Here is an 18,734-nt window from a genome sequence, read left to right as displayed (position 1 = left end):
CCTGGGTGCATACAGGATGAGTCAATCATTTCATATAAGGAGCAGTGGGCACATGTGAGCAGACAGTGTCCATCCGATAGCCTTCATCCTCTTTCTGGAGTTGCCTGTATTTTCTTACTGAGCTGAGGAGCACACTAAGGGCCTTGAGCATGCTAAGCAAGCGCTCTAGCACTGCATAATCTTCCCAAACTCCTGCTGAAGCTGCTTTTTAATGATATCTGTGTAACAATTGCTTCAAATGACTTATTGAATTTTCCAGCTAATAGAGATGTTAGGATGATCGAATGTCAGGCCTATCATTTTATGGAAATGGGAGCCCAGAGAAGTGACATACTTTTCCCCAGGCCACACAATTGCTAGTGACAACTGGAACTGGTATGAGAAACCAAGTTTGTTTAAACTCTGCCTTCCTTGCCCAGGCAAATAAATGACCTGACTGTGGCATGGGCATATTGGCACCTGAATGGAGCTGTTTTGATTGAACTGGTGTCATATGTACAAGTTCCTGAAACTATGCTTAACATTTCAGATACACTGACACACTGATAAACACACTTGAGGCTGATTAAGCATTTTAGATTTAACTCTTTTTAGATTCCTTAGACCTTGGGTCTCTCTTACTTAGGCCCTGAGTTCAGGCCCCATTACCAGCACACACAAAAAAATAGCCATGAAGTACAGTTGGGGTGGGTGGCAGCTCAGTAGTAGAACTCTTGCCTAAAAAGTCACGAAGTTATTTTGTAATTCATGTCCGTAGGAAGTACATAAAAACAGATCCTGAAATTTATTAAATAACTAGGTTTATGTAAAAAAAATGCAAGAAAAGAAAGATCACCAGTGTATTTGTCATAAAAGCATGCTGTGTCTATGCGTGCATGCTTCAGCTGTAGCTATATCGATTGACATTTTTAATCTACTATTTCCAGCAGCAACTTCGTTCTGTTTCATGCCAAATTCCTTTTAGAAGTTCCATGTGACTCAAATTAGCATTTTTGGCTTCCAAAATACCTCTAATGAACCATTTATAGTTGGTTACTTTTTTTTTTTTGAGTGCTCAAAAAATTAGGTTGTGACAGTTATCCAAAACATAATTTGTTATGCTGCTTAATTATTTAATATGCTGTTTAAAAATTTAAACATGGCCTCTGGTTGGTTGGTTGATAGAGTCCCATTAAGGTGATTTGAAGCTCCTTCAAGACCATAATTATCTACTGAATCCTTCATGGTTCAAATTTAGAAATTAGGTTGTATTCAAGTATTTCTTTAAAATATCATGAAACACTTAGATATTTAAAATATTAATTGCCAAGTGAAGGAAATGGAGTGAAATATCATGTGAAGGCAAAAGTGGTCTATTCACACAGTGCTTCTTTATTATATTATGTGAATTTTCATATATATATATAGATATATATATATCCTCCTATATCTCAGGTTTCCTATGGGATTATAGATGCATGCCATTTTTCCTAGATTGTTTGTTGAAATGAGGTTTTTCACTAAAGTTTTGCCTAAGCTTGCCTGGAACAGCAGTCCTCCCAATTTTCACCTCCCAAGTAGCTGGGATTATAGGGTGAACCTCCATGTCAGCCTGAGTTCACTTTACACTATAATTTTCCAATTCATCATCCTTAAATTCAGCAGTGATAGTAAAGTATGCTATAGGTCTGTAACAATTCCAACTCAATATTTTAAAATTCAGAGTTGAGTGGGAAGTGCCCTACTCTTTTGGCATTGAGATCAAGAATACTTTTAAGAAAAAAAAGGGGGGGGTGAAAAATGCAAGACAAAAGAAGATAAAGGTAATGAGGTGGTTAAACTAAAAGTTAAGGGAAATATGAGAAGTCACAGACACTTGAAACCTTATACAATTTCTTGGGCTTAAATCTAGAAGTCAGTTAGGAAACTATAGTTAGAGGGATTTGAAATTTTCAACCAAGCTTTTAAGATTGAAAGGAGGACCTTAATGATTTGAATACAGGGTGCAGAATGTCATTTTTAGAAAGCCACCTCTTAGAGAACTCTGGTGGCTGATCTGAAATAATGACCCCAGGGTACTTGGCTTCATATTTCTCTCATGGACTACATTTACAGAGTAGAAAAGCAAAAGAGCAAGAGGAGGTTTCCGCTTAGAACATTTTTTAAAATTTAAATTATATATTCAGGACAAAGTCCCAGTCTCAAAAGGCAGTAGGCTATGACTGCTAAGAGGTCACAGGCTCTCCTACTCTTAAGAGATAGCACTCATAGCTGAAGCTACCCAGAAATTGCTTGTTAAATACTGAATAAAACAAAAGCAAAGCTCACACAGGCAAGGATAGACAGCTTTATTAAATTTTTTTCTCTTGTGCATTTTACAAAATTATAGACTGACATTCAAAATTACTACACTAACCATAAACTCATGTGTGTTATTGAAAAGCAGATATGGACACAATTTATACCAGAAACCCCTGTGTGGGGTAGGAGCTGGGTCATTAGAAGATAAGTACAATTGTGGAGAGAGAGAGCAATTGGATTTGATTCTGAGCAGCTAAGGAAAGAGCTTGAGGCTTTTCTTCCTCTGCTTCTTAATGCCTGCTTGAGCTGAAGGCTGGAGAATGGGAGTTGAACCCTTGGTAAAAGAATATTGGTAGGAAACTGGGAGCCGGTGGCCCATACCTGTAATCCTAGCTACTCAGGAGGCTGAGATCTGAGGATTACAGTTTGAAGCCAGACCAGGCAAACTACTCAGAAAAAGCTGGAAGTGGCACTGTGGCTCAAGTGGTAGAGTGCTAGCTTTGAGCACAGAGGCTCAGGGGCAGTGCCCAGGTACTGAGTTCAAGCCCCAGGACCAGCAAAATAAATAAATAATATAGATAGATAGATAGATAGCTGGATGGATAGGTAGGTGGTTAAGTGTTCTGAGTGATTAGAGAGAAGATTCCCCAGTTTAGCCTGGGGAACCGCCTGCTCCCCCATGCATCTCTCTAACATCTTCTAAGCAAGGCCAGCTTTCCTTGTGCCCTGCAACTTACACAGTTGCAAGGGGACTGCGCTCTCAAGATCTCTCCTTTGGTTGTTTGTCCCACTGTCACCATCTTAATAATGGTATTTTAGAACTTTGTGCTTTACACAACTGAAATTCAGTAGGACAGCAGAGCATGCAGATGAGCACAGAGATATGCACAGTATTTGTGTTGGCCACTGCCTGTTCCTCATTTGCATAGTGTTTATGATGCTCCATAGCGTTGAATTCCAATGGAGCTGTGATGAAAGGCTGAGAGTCAGTCCAAGGTTGCATGAAAATTCAGTCAGCCTCAAGAGTCCCCACTTTTTTCCTAAAGTTGAATATGTTTTGAGTCAAAAAATAGAGCAATGGGATGCAAAGAAATGTCAGCAACTTAGGCATCCTACCATATAGTTCCTTTAGCATGCTATTTCTATGAATGACCCCAACACTTGCTACAAATGACACAGAAGCCAAGGGAGAGAGGGAGCAGCCCACAGCTCCTCTGTGTTTCATTCTTCCTCACAGGTCAGTTAGCCTGGGTGAGTGTGTTGGTAGAATGTGCATTTATTAAGAAAATAAACAAAGCCAGAGCATTGGATCTACTTTTCTGGTTAAAAAACAAAATATAAATATATAGGTACTACAAAGTATAACTTGTATCATTTGGACTCTTCTGGGCATGCTCTTATAGTTGGTATTTAAAACTGACCTTGTATAATACAAAAGTGAATGGGAAATTTTATGATAATAGCTAAAATTTTTGATTTAGGCTTAGTGGCTCAAACTTGTAATCCCAGATACTCTGGAGGCAGAGATCAGACAGATCATGGTTCAAGGCCAGCCTGAACAAAAATGTAGCCAAACTCAATCTTGTTAAAGCAACCTAGGTTGCTTTAGAATATTGGAGTCTTTATTATACAGTAAAAAGGCTGCGGGCGGCCAATTGTTACAAAGGCCTACAGCACACATATACACATAACACAGCCAGGAAACATGCTAAAGAGGAAAGAGATAACAAAAACAATACCAACAAGCCAATTCAGCTCCAACGGAGAGCTGAATTGGGACTCCATGATGACTGGAGACTAGACAGGACACAAGACACAGGACACAATCACAGAGAAACCTGTGGCATAGAGTCCCAAGTCTAGGCTAGTCCGGTCCTAAAATAGGTTAGCACAGGGGCAGATCCTCAGGAAATTCCCAGTCCCAGGCACTAGAATGACAGATTCAGTAACCTATCAGCCAAGTGCCTGCCCCTGCCTCCAGGGGTCCGAGTACGCCCATTACCCTCGAGGCAGGTGATTGGGGCGGGGTTGGGGGTTTGGGGGGATGGGGAACGGTGTTCCTTCCTCGAGCATGAAGACAAGATGCCAGACCCTACCATCTACCATGTGACCAATATGGCACTGGCCAGACCTGGCCTCCTTACTTCAGTATATATGGGTGGTACTAGCTATATAAGGTGGCTGTATGTAGGAGGCTCCTGGCCCCAAAAATGGGGAAAAAAGTAACTGAAAAAAAAACTGAATCCAAAAGTTGATCGAGTGCTTGTCCAGCAAGTATGAGGCTCTGAGTTCAAATCTCAGTATTGCTATCTCCCAAAAAAGTAGTAAACATTTAAAAAACAATTTATATTTTTTCTTAGAATTACACAAAATAGTATAGCTTGAAAAAAATATAACAAATCAGGAGAGGAAAGGATAAGGCCTTACATTTTAATGTCCTGGATGGCATTTGTTCTACTTTTTCAACAAGCAACTGTGCATTTTTATATTGCATTGAATCTTGTGACTTCTATAGCCAATCTTACTTTTAGGCCAGTACTCTAAAGAATGCCTTGCCAGAAAATGCTGGAAGGGAAGAATGCTCAGCAGGGAGCAGAAATTTAAAAGATTACCTAACTTCCTTCTTAGTCACAGTTCAATCTGAGAGCACTGTCAGGATCTCCAGGGAAGCAGGCAGATCTGGGCTCTGTCTGTTAGCAATGGGCCTTGGGAAAACTATCTAACCATTTGAGTATAAGTTTCTTCATGTGTGAAAGTGGAATGATAAGTTGTAGAGGGAGGTTGTGAGAGGTAGACATAGCTTTTGCAACGCATGTATCAATATATGAGAGCTATAATGGATATCCATGGATCACAAGATGTTTATAGTACGTGATAGCTAAAATGCTGGTTTTAATTAGGACCTGTTATTTCTAGGGCCTCTAGAATTTTCCTTATGTGGGATGCCACGTTTACTTTGTGAAGATTTGAAAATTTGTGCCTCCTTCCTCCTGACTAAATTCCCACTTAGCAACCCACTTCTGCCTGTCCAAATTTCCTTTCCACAGGCCTGTTGGAATTTTTTCTTTTAAAGTGTGAAACAATCCCGATCATTTCAGTATGACTATGACCACAAGCTGAGGCCATACCTTGCCTAGCAGTGGATATCTGGTAGATAGGAAAGAAAGTGCTTCTGCAAGGGGAATGTGAAGTAGAAGAAGTGTAGGAAGGAAAAAATAAAAGTGAAAAAGAAAAACCAACATAAACGAAGGTTGCCTTCTTGGTAGTTACAAATTAGATTCATAAGCATCAACCTAGAAAAGTATGACCAAAACAAAAGATACAATCTATTACTTCTGTGTTTCATATCAAATAATGGATTGATTGCTGCAAAAAATACCCTTGTTATCTAAAAATTCTGAAAATGTCCATTCAAGATCTTGCAGGCCAGGAAGTACAACAAGGAATAAAGACAGACCCATGCTCAGGAAGTTTGCCATTTGGGGTACATTCTCACCACTCACCCCACCCCCAACCACCTTCTATTCCCCCCCCCATCTCCACCTTCAACGTATAATGTAGGAAAGAGGAAGTGCCAGGAGGTAAGATGTCCAGGAAAGTGCAGCTGTCTTTGTATTTGAGAGTTGTGTATCTCTCTTTACTGTTCCTGTCTCGTGCTATCCCACATGAAGTTTTGCTTTAGGACAATGTTTAGATGATAAGAAACTTTTCTGCATAGATATAAAATGTCAAGCATAATGCCATAAACTTTCCACCTATGTCATTGGATAATTCATGTAAATATTGAGAGTCTGAGAAAATTCAAACCTAAGCTAGCAGAACTCCACTTGGCTTCTCTTGCCACTTGGCTTCCCTTAGTACTACCTGAGGTTTCAAAGGAAATATAGCTTGTCCTTCCAGGCCTTTGTATGTGTTGTTTCTTCTGTCTAGATCAACATCAACGTCTCACTCTGATTATATTTGATTTCAAATGCACCTCAGCTATGGACTGTATTTTTTCCAGCACTTTCTTAACCACAGGGTCTAATCATTCTCTGTTTTGTCCCATGAGGTAACTCCTACACGTGTGTTGTTGCTTTCCTTCTCATGTTGTGCAGGGAGTTTACTGTTTGATGACTTTGCCATCACTTTTTATGGGAAGGGACACGTCTTTTCTGTTTCTGTGTATTCAGTGTATGATAGGAGCTTAACTTTTTTTTTTTCTAAAACACATTGCTTTGGGTACTCAAAACTAAGGAGACAGTGAGAAGATCAGAAAGTAAACCTTATAAAAACACTTTCTGAGCCAGAGAGTCTTTACTGCAATTATTCACATTTACTGTTGTAGTGTAAAATCAGAGATACATCGTAAGATATGTGGCTTAATGATGGTATATGTTTTGAGCAATGCATTGTTAGGTGATCTTGTCATTATGCAGACATCATGGAGTATACACATACAAACTCTGATGGTTACAAAGTCACCAGCTGAAATAATATCACAAGACTCCCACTGATCTGTGATCTGAGGTGTGTTGCTATGTAGCATAAGACTCAAATGAATGTATGTGACTGTGTTCAAATAAGACCTTATTTCCTAAAAATAGGCCACAGGCTGGGTTTGGCCTTCAGGCTATGGTTTGCTGACCCTTGCTGTATTATGTATGCTAACAAATGATGATTAGGAGTAGGAATAGAGATGCATACATATCCAAGCAGAAGGAACATCATGTGAAGGGCATGATGTCAGAGGACACATCACAGTTAAATTACAGCTAGAGGAAATGGCTCAGTATATATGCTAATGAAGTGAAATAAGATAACTAAAATACACGGCAGGAGATGGAAGACCCCTAGTGCCAGAGTGAGGAGTCTATTCTAACCCCAATAGGTAAGGGAATATCCCTGAAGTTTGGGGGCAAATTAACACAGGGCTTGGCTATCTATCAGAAACTTATCCACCCATACTGTACTAGTGGCCTAGAAGATCAAGTGATATGGGAGATAACCTATGCAGGACAGTCACCACAGTAAAGATGGAAAAGACTGGAGCTCACACAAGAACTGCATGAACAAAGCTGTAGGACCAGGCAACTGCTTAGATGCCAAGTGAGGAAAGAAGAAAAAGTAACACTAAGTGTCCTACCCTGGTGGCCTGGGAATACTCAGACTCAGAGACACTAGGAAAGGCAAGTGGCAGGACTGGTTTCAGAGTGAGAGAGAGACAGAGAGAGACAGAGACAGAGAGACAGAGACAGACAGAGACAGAGATGGAGAGGGAGAGGGAGAGGGAGAGAGGAGGGAGGGGGAGGGAGAAGAGATAAAAATGTTGCTTCAGACATGTTAAGTCTGATTTTAATACTTGTTTTGCCTGGTCAAAGCCCAAGTTTAAATACTGTGACTAATAACAACCTTCCTTTCCAAAAGTGGATTAAAATGTTTCAGCCATTTGGCAAAGACAAGGCTTTTAAGTTCTTTTCTAAAATATACCCTTCCATGATGTTTGATGTCTGTTTAAGTTTTATTTTAAGCTGTGCTTGTTCTAACAACTTACGGACACTTAGGAAGTCGCTTTTCCTTCCCTGGGCCTTTTATCTTCCAGACATAAGCTGTGTAATTTTGAACCCATCACGGTAAGTTCCCATGTGCACTATAAAACCGGACAGGTTAAAAGTTAGAGCAGTGAATTTGGGTCCTTCCTTATAAACAAGGATGACTGGTGCAAGTGGAGGCACGTAGTCTATAGGAACACAAACACCCAAAATGCCAAGCTAGAAGGAGACTTGAATTTTGATCCAAAGATGTGTCCAGAAGGAAAATAAATGTGGGACAGAGAAAGTGAGGTGAGGAACTTAGAAGATCTGTGTCAGGTTGTCATATTTTTATAAGATACACTCAAGGACAGAGGCAAAATCACTCAAGTCAGTGATACAGTTGAAGTTTGTGAAAAGAAGCCAGGTGGGCTACAGATAGAGAATATTAACAAAGGGGAGACTAGCTGGCTCTTAACTGCTTACCCTAGAGCAGAAGTGTGTCCACACCTAAAGCCCAGATTGTTTAGTTTCTCCAACATCAAGAAAATGGCAGAGCTGGTTAAGTAGGGACCTCAACACAATTGAAAAATATACTCAACCTGCTCTCACATATAAAAACATAGACATTAAAAAGGATGATCAAATTAGAAGTTACAAGAAAAGCTTACAAATGAAAATCATGCCTTAATCCAAACAGAGTCTATAGTTAAATTCATTGTATTCTCCCAATAATATATACATATAAATACATACACACACATATATTTGATGATTGTAGTGTAGTTACGTGGTTATGTAAGATGTTAATGTTGCCGGAAACAGTGAAAAATATATGGGAACATATATTTTTTTTTTACAACTTTCCTATCAAATCTAAAATGATTCCAAACTAAAAGGCTTAAAACAAAAATGTTTTCTTCCCCAAACCTCTTGGTCCTACAAATTACCTAAATGGAAACTTAGCCATTGCTTAGGATTATACCTCAGTTGCTTAGGGTACCTGTAATAGAAACTGACTTGGTTTGTTAGCCTGGCTCTGCTATTCTGTGTGCTCAGAGCAAATTTACCTAATGCAAGGCTGTATTTACTTTTCCTATAAAATGAAAGCAGTAATGATGCTTACATTCTACAAAACAATCTGGAGATCTTTGCACAGTGTCTAACACATAAATAGTACTCAATAAATGTGACAGCAGTAGTAGAATATTGAGTAGTAGAGTATTGCGTGCATGGACAAGCAAAGCAATCAGAGGGTGTGGTGTTTGGCATATCTCATCACTGCTCTGATTAGATACATAACATGTTTTGCTATGATTTGGACTCACAAACAGAGGATGTGACTTGTTCCAGTGTCCTCTCAAAAATACAATTTTTCAATCCAGCTACTCTTTTTATATAAAAGTAAGCAGCATGACCAGACGGTCCCTGTTCTGGAGTTCTGGAATGATATTAAAAATGAGTAGGCAGAGGGATTTTATTAGTCGTTTGTTGGCTTCACAGCAGTCATTTCCATGAAATTATAGAACAATGACAAAATTAAGCAGCTCTGCTGGGCTTTGGAAAGCTGGTCCCTATGTCTGTAAATGCTCATAGGTCAGGAATGTAGAACAGGAGCAATAAATTGGGGAAATACTGCTGGATGATTCCAGGTTCCTTTCAGGGGCTTGGATGGAGAAAAATAGGCCAAAGACAGGAAATACTGCTAAATTGAAGAAGTCCTGAGTACTTCAATCTTCCGGTTAGCACTATGCACCAGTGTTACAGAGGACCTTTCCCATGAACTGCTAGAATCTTCCCATCTCAAAGAAAAGATGAAGAAAACCTTGAAATCAAAGCTTGGACCTTGGACCTCACCCAAGGATGGGGCCTTCTTCAAGTTCTTTCTTGGCCTACTAATCCTTTGGCTTAGACTTGGGTCCCTGTCCTGTCTCTTCTACCATTCCCTGAAAAGTGAGGCGCACAGGTCAGCATTAATGTGAAGCATAGTTGTCTTCTTGCTACTTTATACCCATTTCCCACCAACCAGATCCTCTAGCTTAGCACCTCAGAAGCTTATGACAGAAGTGAAAGAAATGAATATGGAGCTTAAGACTCAACATGTGTGCTCAAGCCCTACTTAAACTAAGTACTGATAGAAGAAAGAGACTGCTCATATCCTAGACACCGGTTTGGTTTTGTTTCTTTACAGTCAACAGATTCCTGTTGAATTTTAAAGCAAGATCCTTACTTGATCTCTAAGATCCACATAGGGTTTTTGTGAAGCTTAAGTGGGAGATATTAAAAAGTATTTCATACCTAGTAGGCATTTAATACACATTATTTTCCCCCTTGCTATCCTTGAGAGAGCTTTAAGACTGTGTCAAGTTAGTTTTCGACATAACGACTTGTTCGTCTCATTGTTGCAATGGGTCCATCTGTATCCCTAGTTAATGAATTGTTTTTTCCCTTCCCCTCCACAAATTATACAAACATCAAATACAGTGAAAGCAGGAGTTATACCATGGGGGAGGGACATAAAAAGCAACAAAGAAATAATTTTATAAATGTGTTAGAAACAATTGCATGAAAGAAAAAAACATTTGAATACATATCTTAGGGTTCATTTCCCTAACATCAACTTATCTGACCTTTTCTGCTTGACTCAGACATATACTAGTTATTGCAAATAAGGGAAACCATGAAACCTATGTTTCTTTGGGCCTGGCTTACTTCACTTAATATAATTTTTTCCAAGTCTTTCCATTTCCTAACAAATGGGGCAATGTCATTCTTTCTGATGGAGGCATAGAATTCCATTGTGTGTATATACCACATTTTCTGGATCCATTCATCTACTGAGGGGCATTATCTTGCCCATGTAATTGTAACCCCTCTGTACAGTATTTTCACAATAAAAAAAAGACTGTGTCAGAGACTGTCAGCATAATTTATATTGCCATTGGCCTGAAATTTGGCCTTGCTGATCAGGAGAACACTCAAAAGGCAAAATGTCCTAGAATTCTAGGAAACAGCTCTTGTCAATATTTAATTATACCACAGCCTTATATGTAGGTGATGACTGCTCAGATTTTAAAAACCAAGTGAATTTCAAACATGGATCATCTGCTCTCTTTGAGCCCAGATTTCCAACAGTAACTGATTATGATTGCTGTGAAGGATATGTAAGAAGTAATTAGTTAATTGGATGACCTTCTTTCTAATACCCATGTGTTATTTGCTTGAATAAATGTGCCTGCTCTTTCTAAATGTAGTTTTATTTGTAATCCATTGAGACTGGTAAAAGATTTTTTTGATCCTGTCTTGTGCCTCCTTGAAAGCTCCTATGAATATTTCTAACTTATGTGCCTTCTTTCCCCAAAGAAGAGACACAAAGGGGCTCAGAATCTAGCTGGTTATATTTCTCAGTAGCTCTTAGAATTTGTAAAACTGATAGAGAGGTTGCTAGTGCGTTTTCTCAAAGAATGGCAGTGTAAAGGAGACTATTTGCACATGCCTGGAAGGGGGCGTTACATTTTTAAGTCACCTTCCTTTTTAAATTTTCAAGTTTGAGTCTTTAAGCTTCATCTGCTCACACCATACCAAGTACATGTTGAAGGAGTCACAGGGACTATAAACTTTGAGGAGGTGACTCCAATAAGGGGGATAGACAGGAGTCTATCTTCACATTTTGAATTTCTGAACCCAATGAGAATTGATCATTGAAATCAGAGATAATTGAGGATCCATGCCAATGAACAATAGTGAAGAAGGGGAACAGGAAAGAGTTAAATTCAGTGTGATGAAAGGGAAGTTCTTTTAGGTGGAGCAGAAAGAATAAAAATATTCATAAAGCTAAGGAAGAGAAAAAAAATCATGATGCCAAGAAGGCAAGTCAAGAAAGGGAGTAAGGACACAAATGTCCTAGGTTCTCAAGGTCTAAACCTGCCTGTGTTAGTTTTTGCTTTTAAGGAGTTCACTTAATGTCTCTATGCCCTAATTTTCATATCTGAAGCAGCAATGATGATATAATAAGGAGACTAGTAGAACTGCATGTGTTAGTGTCTATTATACAGGAGGTACTATATAAATCTTCACTGAATAAAATTAACAATGACATAGTAGAACATTTTATGGTAACATGAAACAAGGCAAAAATTGTCAAAACCCACAAAAATTTCTAGTGCAAAGAGTAACTGCCAAGTCTAAAAATGTAAAAAAAATGCAGGATGCTGGGTAGAATGCCAACTTTGAACAAGTTTATACTCCCACCAACAATGCAGTAAGGTTCCCTTCTGTCCACATCCCCTCCAGCATCTGTTGTTATTAGAGTTCTTGATTATAGCCATTCTAACAGGGATGAGGTGGTATCTCAATGTTGTTTTGATTTACATTTCTTTTATGGCTAGAGAGGTTGAGCATTTCTTCATGTGTCTATTGGCCATCCTTCCTTCCTCTTCAGAGAAGTTTCTCTTTAAGTCTTTGGCCCACTTATTTATTGGGCAGTTGTTTCTTTGAGGATTTGTTGTTGGGGGATTGAGTTTTTTGAGTTCCAGCTATATTTTAGATATGAGATCCTTGTCCATTGTATGGCTAGTGAAGACCTTCTCCCAATCTATGGGCTTTCCATTGATCTTGCTAGCTATGTCCTTTGCCATGCAAAAGCTCTACAATTTCATGCAATCCCATTTGTCCAACCTTTCTTTGATTTGTTGTGTTTCTAGGTCTCTTTTAAGAAAATTTCGGCCTGCACCAAGGAGAACTAGGGTTCCTCCTATTCCATCCTGTAATGTTTTCAGAGTGTCTGCTCTGACTCCAAGGTCTTTGATCCATTTGGAGCTGATTCTGGTGCAGGGTGATATATAAGGATCTAGCTTTAGTTTTCTACAAGTGGTTAACCAATTTTGCCAGCATTATTTACTGAAGAGGCTGTCTTTCTTCCATTCTATTGTTTTAGTTCTCTTATCAAAGATTAAATGACTATATGTCTGTAGGTTCATTTCTGGGTTTTCAATTCTATTCCATCGATCCTGAGGTCTGTTCTTTTGCCAGTACTAAGCTGTTTTGATTACTATAGGTTTGTAGTAGAGTTTGAATATATATGGAAGTTCCTCAAAAGACTCCATATAGTGCTCCCCTATGACCCAGCAATCCCACTTTTGGGCATTTACCCAAATGATCACAAACAAGACCATACTAAAGCTACCAGCACAACTATGTTTATTGCAGCATTATTTACCATAGCTAAGATATGGAACCAACCCAGATACCCCTCAGTAGATGAATTGAACCAGAAAATGTGGTATATATACACAATGGAATTCTATGCCTCCATCAGAAAGAATGACATTGCCCCATTTGTTGGGAAATGGAAAGACTTGGAAGAAATTATATTAAGTGAAGTAAGCCAGGCCCAAAGAAACATAGGTTTCATGGTTTCCCTTATTTGCAATAACAAGTATATGTCTGAGATAAGCAGAAAAGGTCAGATAAGTTGATATTAGGTGAAATGAATCCCAAGATAAGGATTCAAATGGATTTTCTTCCTTGCTATTGTTTCTAACATATTTATAAGATGATTTTTTTGTTGCTTTGTATGTCCCTCCCCCACGGTATAACCCTTGCTTTCACTGTATTTGATGTTGGTATAATTTGTGGCGGGAAGGGAAAAAGCAAATTGTTTAATTAGGGATACAGGTGGACCCATTGCAACAACGAGATGTACAAGTCTTTATGTCAAAAAACGAACTTTACAACTTTGGCTCGGGGAGGGGGGAGGTGCAGGGGGGGGTAGGTGGGAAGGGATGGGAAGGGGAAACAAAGGAGGAGGCAACAATGCTTGATAAGAAATGTACTCATTACCTTGCCCATGTAATTGTAACCCCTCTGTACAGTATTTTCACAATAAAAAAAGAATGACAACTCTGAGAAAGCAACCTACTGATATTACAAATGTATCAAACAATCTCATATGTAAGAATAATAAAGTCAAAGAAACTTTATACAAACAGTACATCCTAGTTGGTGGAGTTAGGGATTGGTCAACGTTACATATGTACATAGGACCAGGTCAATTAAATAAATGGATTGTTGGTGTTTGGAGCCAAGGTTCTTGCTGTTATATTGGAATTTACAGATAAGCAAGGAGAGGAGGTTAGAACCATTCAGGTGGGCACAGATTAGATTGGAAGACTTCACTCTCATCCCATGTTTATGTTAATGTAGACCTAAGTATTTATATATAGAAATATTTAAAGATATGTTCTTCGATAGGTTAGTAAGGCACGCATGACTTTTCTTTTTGTTCCACTTTGTTTGTTTGTTTGTTTTGAGGCAGAGATTTGCTATATAGCAAGTTTAAACTTGACATTTTCTTTACTTCAGTGCTCGAGGAGTTGGATAGGTGTGTTCCATACATAAACGTCCTTATTCGGCCAGTTGAGAAAAAGTGTAGAAGCAGTAGAACTGTATAGAAAGGAACACTCGTAGCTTCTTTGTTTTTCTTCTTCTTTGGCTATACTGGGATTTGAATTTAGGCCTTTTAAGTTCTTTGGCAAGTGCTCTACCCCTTGAACCTAGTCCTTTTTTTTTTTTTGTAGGTCCTGGGGCTTGAACTCAGGGCCTGGCATTGTACCTGAGCTTCTTTTTGCTCAAGGCTAGCATTCTACCACTTGAGCCACAGTACCACTAACCACTTTTTCTGTTTATGTGGTATTGAGGAAATGAACCCAGGGCTTCATGCATGCAAGGCAAGCACTCAACCACTAAGCTATATTCCCAGTGAAATCTAGTTCTTTTTCAGACATGGTCTTACACGTTTTCCCAAGGGTCAGCCTTAGACTGTGATTCTCCTCTCTTCCTCACAGGTAGCTGGGATTACAGAAATATGCCACCACACCTGGCTTGTTGGTTGAGAGAAGATCTTGCTAAGTTTTTGCTCAGGCTGGCCTCAAATCACAATCCTCTCCATCTCTGCCTCCTTCGTAGCTGAAATTACAGACCTACATCATCATGGCCAACGCTTTTAATGTCACCTAAAAATGTTATCTTAGATCAGGCAAACTGCTGAAAGTTAAAGAAGGATACAACAAAGAGTAAAAACACAAACAAAAGAACATTCCTTTTTTTTCTAAGAGACTGGTCCAGAATTTCTTTAGTAGTAACATAATTAGCCTTATGGTCAAAAGAAAATACTATTTCTTTTTGGCTAACATTTCCAGAATTTTTATTTTGTGCCTTATCCCCAGTTCTCAACTGAAATTTGGATATAGAAAGGTTTAACAATTCTTGGTAGGTGTCTGAAGAAAGGATTTTAAGGTTTTCAGTTGTATGAAGGGCTATTTGGTATTTTCCTATTATTTAAGAAGTCATTAAGGAAATGTGTATGCCAAACCACACCACCAATTTTGAGATATCGATTCTAACAGAGATATCAATATTCTAGTCACATCAGCAGCATTTAACCTCAGCTAATGTGTACTGACTCGTGCACTTTGCCTGCCCTTTAAGCCATTTTTATCTTTGCTTTAGGCAGAATGCATTTGGATTCTACATATAATTATGGTCAAGTACTTGGATCTCAAACACTAGATTTTGCAGGAAGAGGAAAGGAAGGAAGGAAGGAAGGAAGGAAGGAAGGAAGGAAGGAAGGAAGGAAGGAAGGAAGGAAGGAAAGAAGGGAGGGAGGGAGGGAGGGAGGGAGGAAGAAGAGATGTAGGGAAGGAAAAAAAGAAAAAAGGGAAGGAAAGAGGGAGAGGAAGGAAAGAAGGAAGAGAGAAAAATAGAAGAAAGGAAAGAAAAAACCCAAAGAAGTGCAGGGTTTTACAAACATTTCAGAGGCATATCTGCCTTTCAGGCTTTGTATTTCAAAAGCTGAAATCCGAGTCTCCGGTGGCTTTGATTATAATTGTTGCTATGTGGCTCTCGTGTTGTCCTGGGCACCACATAGATGCCCACATTTGCCACTGGCTGAATAGCACTGATTACTGGCTGAATATGACACTGACAAGCCCAGAGGTCTTTCAGCTCCTCCACTTGCAGGAGGGGAAGAAATGTCCTCGAGGCCAGACCCATTCAGCCCTTGGATGTGTTAATTTGAAATACTTTCATCACTCCAATTTCCACTTGTGTGGATTTTTCCTGGCTCTAACTCAGTGACCTAATTCTCTAATTTTCTCCCCTCTGAGAACATACTTCTTATTTTTCCCCCCTAAAATCCACACCATTCCCCCCTCCCTTCCCTTTTGATTCCTTACTCAGCCTGGAAACCACCTCACCACTTGTAATTAGCCTGAATACTTGAGGGAGGGAGGGAGGGAGCGGGCTGGCCTCAGGAAATGGAGGAGAAAGCAAGATTCCTTAGTCCAAGAGCAGGGCAGAGAAGCTCATGCCCATGTGAGCACATTGATTCTCTCTTTGCCTGTGTTTCTATTATAACACACCCAGCACTGTTGGGTGCCTAGTCTTTGTGTCATTCTCTAGCCTTAAGTCACCCAGGCTCCGTATTCTCAGATCCTTAAGCCAAGAATATATAGTCTCTAATATACTCTTGGACCAAATGAAGAGCAAAAATATGCAACCTTTAAATGTCAGGTTAGCAGCTGTGTGTGTGTGTGTGTGTGTGTGTGTGTGTGTGTGTGTGTGTGTGTGTGTGTGTGTGTGTGTGTGTGTGTGTGTGTGTGTGTGTGTGTGTGTGTGTGTGTGTTTTCCCCTTTCTTTTCTGGGTACCTGTACTAAATGAAATGGGTCTATAGTTACGTCACATAAGTCTGACTTGTATTCCTCTGAATAGCATGTTGAGCTAATTTTACCATATATTAGTATGTTTATTATGTCCTTATTAATATTATTGGTATGAAAAAAATGTTAATGGTTCCTATACCTTTTTTACAAGTCTTTTTTTTCAGTAATAGTAGCTATGACTCATGCTGTCCCCTGTTCAGTGTTTTAATTATATTATCCAATTAATCTCCACAGCAACCTGGGAAGTTGGTATTGAAAGCCCTATTTTACACATGAAAAATCCAAGGCTTGGAAGTAAGTCTAACAGTTTCTCAAGGAAGCTGACACGATCTCAGATGGAAACCCAGGAATCTTTCATTTCAAGTGTTTATTTTAAATGTTTGTAGGAAACAACTACATGCTCCAGTTTGAAAATTGTGGAAGAAAAATATATTAGAGGAGGACAATAAAACAAGGAAGGAAAGGAAAGGGAACGAGAGTGTCTTCTATTCACACATAGTATGTAGACAATTTGAGGAAGGCAGGAAGGAAGCTGGTTGTCCAACACCATTTAAACTTAGCACAAAGCAAGGGCAAACAATGTACTGGGCATGTCATCTTGTTGCTGTGTCTCCAGGAGTGGTTAGAGGCAAGCCAGGTCTGAAAAACAGTTGTTGAATATGATGTGAACAGTGCTTATCTCCTCAAAGTTTTTTGAATGGCCATCTACTTTCCATTAGCCATTGGTGGGTTTGTATTTCCTTCTCCAATTTAGTAAAGAAGGCATGAGTTCTTAGTCTCCTAACACATAAAATTTCATACATGTTCCCTTTATCCCTTAATAAGTATAAAGGAAAATAATTGAAAATTAATTTAACAAATGGAAATAAGAAGCAATATACAGACAAAAGAATACTTCTCTTGTTTGCAAATCTTCCTACTGGGAGCCAAAACCATAGCATTTTATTCCCTTCTATACATTTTTATGTATTTTTCAAATCCTAAAGTGAATATGCCATTGTAATGATTGGATACACTTTTTTTTTTTTGGGGTCCGGTCGTGGGGCCTGAACTCTGGGCCTGGGCGCTGTCCCTCAGCTCTTCAGCTCAAGGCTAGCACTCTACCACTTGAGCCACAGTGCCACTTCCAGCTTTTTTCTTTTTGCTTATGTGGTGTTGAGGAATTGAACCCAGGGCCTCAGGCATGCAAGGCAAGCGCTCTACCACTGAGCCACCTTCCCAGCCCCTGGATACACATTTTATAGTCTGTTGATTAGTATTAGTTTATCAAAAGTGATAATGATAATGTACATTGTTTTTTTTTTTTAATTTTAGTCAGTCATGTGGCTTGAATTCAGGGCCTGAGTGCTGTCCCTGAACTTTATTGCTCAGTGCCAGCACTCTACCACTTTGAGATATAGCATCACTTCTCATTTTCTGGTGTTTAATTGTAAATAAGAGTCTCACAGACTTTTCTGCTGGGACTGGCTTTGAACCGTGATCCTCAGATTTCAGCCTCTTGAGTAGCTGGGATTGTAAGCATGAGCCACCGGCGCCTAGCTGATTGCTATTGATACTTATTTTCTTTACTCTAAAGACTCTCGTCTTTATTCTGGCAACCAGGGCACCAGAAAATACCTCTGCCACCTGTGTCAGGTGGTTATTTTTTGTGTGTTCAGAAGACAGTATAGTTAGAACTCCTCCTGCTGCCTCGTTGCCAAAGCTCTTGGTGTTTCCAAGAGCTCAACTCCAGAGCCATTGCAGCTGAACCCTGGCTGGCTGGCTTGAATATAATCACTGAGAAAGCCATGGGTGACATCGTAGGTGGCCGTGGTCACCCATCAGTGGACCCACACAAATCTACAGGAAATGTGATTTCAGTTTACCTTTGAAGTTCATGTGGAGAAGACCATTCACTTCTGTGACCATGGCATTGAGCTATTTTCGTAATTTCCCATAGCTTAAGGGCTTTTCATGGTGCATTAAGTAGCTGCCATGTTTAAATAGCATTATAGGCTATTAAATCTATGACCCACAAAATAGGAAGCTCAAAAAGCACAAAAGAGATTTTTGTAGGAGTGGTTTTCCATAAGGTTATTTCTCTATGAAATAAATGTTAATTGTCCTTTATGTAATGAACAGGTCTTTGCATTCTTGAGATCACCTGCAAGGGGAATGAAAAAGGAGAAAATGTTTGACTAGCTCCACCTAATTTCCTCAGTTACATGTGTTTTTGGCTTCTTG

General features: G+C 39.3%; 1 long non-coding RNA gene across 1 annotated transcript in view; it reads left to right on the top strand.

Annotated features, from left to right (window-relative positions):
• The window catches only part of LOC138805225 (uncharacterized), a 30,585-nt gene that overhangs the window by 1,578 nt on the left and 10,273 nt on the right, over positions 1 to 18,734 (top strand). The gene's annotated exons all lie outside the window — the stretch shown is intronic.

This window comes from Dipodomys merriami, unplaced genomic scaffold (genome assembly GCF_024711535.1).
Source record: "Dipodomys merriami isolate MVZ:Mamm:240054 unplaced genomic scaffold, mDipMer1.0.p SCAF_10, whole genome shotgun sequence".
Lineage (NCBI taxonomy): Eukaryota > Metazoa > Chordata > Mammalia > Rodentia > Heteromyidae > Dipodomys > Dipodomys merriami.
Note: the sequence above shows the minus strand (reverse complement) of the source record. Positions and strands in the feature narration are given on the sequence as shown.